At 37.0% G+C, this 6,297-nt stretch overlaps 1 long non-coding RNA gene across 1 annotated transcript in view; it reads left to right on the top strand.

Annotated features, from left to right (window-relative positions):
* Positions 1 to 6,297, top strand: part of LOC136750522 (uncharacterized) — a 94,501-nt gene that overhangs the window by 78,324 nt on the left and 9,880 nt on the right. The window lies entirely within an intron of this gene.

The following is a 6,297-nucleotide window of genomic DNA, read 5'->3' as shown; positions in this document are numbered from 1 at the left end:
TTCCCTAATTCTTGCAGGAAGTGTCTATATTTAAGCAAAACTACTGTCTCTTAACCATAGGAAAGTTCTTCATTGTAGAAGATATGAGATTAAGTTTCCATTGAATGTAAAATAGTGCACAGTAGACGTGGTAAATACAGCCACAGGAGATGGCTGAGTTCATTAAATTAACATACTTTCACTTGATTTAATGTAATTTCTATCAGTGGCATGTGCTTTCTAACAATTTATTATTATTAGTAGTAGTAGTAGTAGTAGTAGTAGTAGTAGTAGTAGTAGTAGTAGTAGTAGTAATTATAGTAGAAGTAGTACTGATTGATGAATTGTAATGATATCAACATTGTGACATGTAAATAACCCTTATGATGGTAAGAAAAAGCACAATTATGTCTATATATAGTAATATCTGAAAACCAAGGGAACCCGAACAAAAAGTAATTAAGCAGTGAAATGAAGGTCCGTGTAAGACTATCTCAAGGAGGAAGGGAAGTGTCAAAGAGTGAGGGGGACAATTTCACCCACACAACTCGTAAAGAACATCTATGAATGATTGCGTCCTTCATAAATTGGGGAGACACCTATTTTAGAGGCAGACAAATTCACTATCTCTCTAATATATTATATATCACCGATTTACAGCTTCTCTATTCCATGTCACATTTACAAAGTGTATGATCACCTAGTGTATGTTCATCTTCCCATCTACTATGTGGTTGTCTTCTAGGTCGTTTTTTTTTCATGTCTGGCCCATTGCCATTGTAACATTTTCACTCTCACTTATTTTTCTATCACTTTTTGTTATTCCAAGCATACATCTCCTTTGTGTTGTCTGTAGTTTCTGTATCGATTTTGCATTAAATGAGCAGGTTTCACATCCATAAGTGATTTTGCATTATATATATATATATAAGCTGTAAAATATCAACAGCTGGAAGACAACATACTTTCATGAGACAATTACTTCCTAATCTTTATAACTAGCATGATTACTTATGTGCAATCTCTTACACAACGCCTGCAACATCTGGCTTTTACACAGGATTGCCATAAGCTCTTCCATGTTTCTACAAAGGGACCTCTTTACTCATATATTAGTAATCTTACACCACACAAAAAGAGTAAGAATAAATCAAGCTGAAGAATGACAAAGGCAACTGGCCAAAGGGTTTGGTGTCATCTTGCTCCCAGTTCCGAAAAAAAAGGAAAACTGGAATTTGCCAGAGGAAAGTTCTCTTTCTTTTCCTGGACAGCTGAGTGTCTTATTATGGGATTAAACTTAAACATTCGGCCTCCAGGAATGTTAGCACATGCATGAGAATTGGAACCAGGCCGAGGATGGTAGCTCTGAACAGCTGAGGCTTTGGTAGACTGTGGACACTTGCCAGCTTTATGATCAGCATTCATGTGGAACAGCTGGAAGATAAAGGGTAATGTTCCTCTTAAAGCTGTGTTATGCTTTATTTCTAAGAGAACACAAAATTTCCATTATAATTGTTCAGAAAGGTATAGGGCAGCTCATGAGTTTCACAGCCAGGCTTTCAAGCAGAGGAAATTGAATGTTTTACAGCTTTTCAACAGTTCTCTTGTACAAAAGAATGATATAACCTGGGCGTTTCGGCAGTGGGGAGAGGCATCAAATACAACATGTTCACTGTAGGACCTGGAATTAATGCAACACTGTTAACAATTCCAGAGTATAGAGGTACTATAAAATAGTTAATTTAAACAATTCCGAACAGTGGGGAGCAGGAATGTAGTTAAATGTTGGTGCTAGGCAGGAGGGGAGTACAGGTGGGTGAGTGAGTAAATCTGTTATTCACTAGTTTGCAACATCTGAGAATGTGGTTTATTAATTTAAAATATGAATTTGAAAAAACATGATTTGTTAATGGCAATTACCCTCTATAATTATCACATTCATATTCATATATATATATATATATATATATATATATATATGAATATACCGATCCGCCATAACATTATGACCACTGACAGGTGAAGTGAATAACACTGATAATCTCGTTATCATGGCACCTGTCAGTGGGTGGGATATATTAGGCAGCAAGTGAACATTTTGTCCTCAAAGTTGATGTGTTAGAAGCAGAAAAAAGGATCTGAGCGACTTTGACAAGGGCCAAATTGTGATGTCTAGACGACTGGGTCAGAGCATTTCCAAAACTGCAGCTCTTGTCGGGTGTTCCCAGTCTGCAGTGGTCAGTACCTATCAAAAGTGGTCCAAGGAAGGAAAAGCAGAGAACCAGCGACAGGGTCATGGGCGGCCAAGGCTCATTGATGCATGTGGGGAGCAAAGGCTGGGCCGTGTGGTCCGATCCAACAGACGAGCTACTGTAGCTCAAATTGCTGTAAAGTTAATGCTGGTTCTGATAGAAAGGTGTCAGAACACACAGTGCATCGCAGTTTGTTGCGTATGGGGCTGCGTAGCCGCAGACCAGTCAGGGTGCCCATGCTGACCCCTGTCCACTGCCGAAAGTGCCTACAATGGGCATGTGAGCATCAGAACTGGACCACGGAGCAATGGAAGAAGGTGGCCTGGTCTGATGAATCACAAGTTCAAGGTGTTGACTTGGCCTCCAAATTCCCCAGATTTCAATCAAATCGAGCATCTGTGGGATGTGCTGGACAAACAAGTCCGATCCATGGAGGCCCCACCTCACAACTTACAGGAATTAAAGGATCTGCTGCTAGCATCTTGGTGCCAGATGTTGATTAAGTGCTTTTTTCCCTTTGATCATCTCTACATCCTAACTCAGTACCTGCAAGGTTATAGCTGTAAACACATTTGAAATACCTGCCTGAGATCTCACTACACTCATTCTGTATGTTGTTGTTTTCTATTGATTGATAGATGTTATTGCACACAATTAGCTTTTATGTTTAATTCTTTTTTATGAGAAAAACGTGTTTTCTTTTACATGGAATAAGAAAATGACTTTCTTAATTATATTTTGCATTTTAACTTTTCATTGCCATCGATTCTTACATGGAGAAATTACAGGTATCAGAGTAACGTTACTGCAAGAGAATATGATGTTTCCTGTGGTGATGCTCTGTTTTGCGTGCTGTGTGATACTTCCCAAACTTAACGACCTTCACCCAAAGTAATGAAGGTTCGGTAAAGAAACTCCAGGACCAGGACGTAGAATCTACTGCCCCCTGTGTAAATTATTTCACTTCAGGTGGAGTTAGTATTTATGTTCTTCAAGAGTTTCTTCAAAATCAGTGTTGTATTTAATGAATGTATGCCGTTTTATACCATATCGTCCTAAGGGCTACATAGCACATGAAATTAATTTGGAACAGGTAAAAGACATTTGTTTTCCTACCATGATCACCTCACCATATAATATCAAAGACATCTACTTGAAAAGAAACAAAGCTTTCAGTGATGTGGTTCTGTTTGATCTTGAAAGTCAATTTGCCAGGAACTGTGTGGATGTCAATGTTTGTAAACAGTGCAAGTTTATAATATACCCACTGTAACATTGTCCTTCTTGAAAAGAAATAGCAACTTTATGTTTATTACTTTAGGTTTTTTTACAGTTTCTCTGAAGGCATTGAATTAACAAACACAGGATATAACCACAACAGATTTGTGTTTAACAAAAATAATTATTAAAATGATTATAATGTGTAGGTGCTTGTAGCATTCATATTCTTAAATACATCAATGTGAAGTATTTTATTCCAGGCATAAATATATTTATTACATTTACAATTGAATAAGACATTTTTCTCTACCGATTCTTAACTACCTGTGGATTAAATCAACTCTATCCTTTAGCAATTCACTTCAAAAAGTATACAAATATATAAGGATAAAAATATACATATCTTTAGCCCATCACAAAGAGTGTTTTCTTTAAACTGCCTTTTAACTGGTTTGTGTGGGACAAAGCAGACCATATAAGAATGTGCTGTAAACACTATAAATTGGTAACAGATTAAAGGGACATAATTTTAAAGGTCTTTATGTAGAGATTGAGGAAAAGTAAGAATATGAGTTTAATGATAGCTTTAAAACTCAAATGAGAAGGTGCATTATTTTAAATTTCATTCTAAAAAATCCAAGGCGATGCTCATTCAAAGAGTTGCATTAAGTCTGGTTTAGAATTCCAATCTGAACAGTGACAAAGGGTGAAAACACACTACACCATAAGCATATGAGTGTGTGTGTGTGTGTGTGTGTGTGTGTGCACATGTATGTACGTGTGTGTACGTGTGCACGCATGTGCGTGAAAGCTGAGTATTTTAAAAGTGCCCAGTTGATAAATGCATTCAGGAAGGCAATATAAAGATATATGATATGCAATTTCTTAGATATTCTTAGCCTCTTATTAAAATCTTAACGTGTGGCATATTTCCTACATACAGGATTGTATTTGCTGTTTCAATATGAATACATAAATTGAAAAACATCATACATTTCCTATAAATTACCTTGATGTACAGGCACACACACACACATGCACGCACACATAATGCATTATGTTCCTTTATTCTGAGACTTCCTGTTTTGACAATATTATCAAATGAATGAATGAAATGTTACTTAAATGTATCTTGACCACATTGAAAGTTGATATTGACAAATGGGGTAGTAAAAAAATAGTATTGTATATCAAACATTTTCAATAAATTATAAATAATAATAATAATAATAATAATAATAATAATAATAATAAATGAATCTGATATTATTATGGTTTAACTGGAGTACAAAGAAAGTACTTCTAACAATTAGTAGGTTGATATTAAAACATACATTGATGTTTTTAGGGGGATGGTCCGAAACAGCATTGATTGATTCATTTAAATTTAATTGCTTTAAAATGTGGAAAGGCATAATTTAGCTGTAGTTGCCCAGTAACTGCTAATGCATCTAATCTTTGACAATGAGTCTAATAATGTCAGAGTAATTACCTGTGGGAGAGAACCCTTGGTAGCAACAGAGGAAAATCCCATTAACTATCCCTTCGCTCCCCACGTGCATCAATGAACCTTGGCCACCCATGACCCTGTCGCCGGTTCTCTGCTTTTCCTTCCTTGGACCACTTTTGATAGGTACTGACCACTGCAGACCGGGAACACCCCCAACTAGTTAATCTGCAAGTTTCAATTGCCGCGAGTCCCTGGTTAGGGGCTTAGCACTAGCACTTCTGACAGCTTTCACCTGGTTTTAAGAACAACTGTATGCCTTGGAGATCATGAAATAAGATGATTAGGACAAAGCCTCAGGAAAATTGTGTCCAGCAAACCCAACAGTGAATGCCATGCCTTACCTCATGTACACTGGCTGAGGAGCACTACCGATGCATTGCATTCTGCATAAAGTGAATGACAGTTTTAGATCTTATCGTACAACAAGACATTTGCTATTTCTGGATTAAAATTGTCATGTTAATTTATTGTTATTGTAAACTTTGTAATGCCGATGAAATTAGGGAATGGTATCGATAAAGTGCAGTTTAATGAGGATTAAGTCAACTGTGACGGCACTCTTAAAATGACATCACTCCCCAGGATTCTCAACAGCCTAGTCAGTTGGTAGCCTGTGTGGGCTCAGAGGTGCACTGGAGACAGAGTTTCGGGTTTAGTCTGAGTGCAAACCCTGTGTTAACAAAGCAATCAGATGATTTTGAAAAAGTATTCTGTTAGAAGATAGTCAAACCATAGTATACTTTGGAACTATAGATCAATGGAATCCATTCATTTTGGCCAGCAGTTCAGTCAACTATTGTTTGTGCCATTGTCATTGGAGCAAATTCTCTCTCAAGATATAAGAGACTGCTCTCAATAAATAATAAGCAAGCCTATATTTTTCATAGCTTAATATTATACTTTAACTAAACATAAGTCATTGCAAATCTAAAAGGCTAAAGTAGTTTTGATAGTATAAATAGAATGCACATAATTAAATTACATCATGACTTGTGTGGTACAGCTGATGTTAATCCCATTCAGACATGTCTGTACTGAGGATTGTGGCAGCACTGTGGACGAGAGGGCTGCTGTGTTTTTCTCTGAGATGAAACAGGGTTCGGACCACTGTCTCCACACATGGAAATATATATGTCGCCATCCTCTCCCAGTTTTGAATGTGCAAATTTGACCTGGACACTCCACTTAGACACTGCAGATCAGTTAATGGAAAAGAAGACGCAAAGTATTTCAATGGCCCTGCTTAATTTAGGTGTAATTGCTGTGCTTTTTACACTGACACAACATCTTTTACCTGACTCAAACAAGGCCCTGAAGGACAAGTGAAGGCTTCAA

The sequence above is a fragment of the Amia ocellicauda genome, chromosome 1, assembly GCF_036373705.1.
Source record: "Amia ocellicauda isolate fAmiCal2 chromosome 1, fAmiCal2.hap1, whole genome shotgun sequence".
NCBI classification, from domain to species: Eukaryota; Metazoa; Chordata; class Actinopteri; order Amiiformes; family Amiidae; genus Amia; species Amia ocellicauda.
Note: the sequence above shows the minus strand (reverse complement) of the source record. Positions and strands in the feature narration are given on the sequence as shown.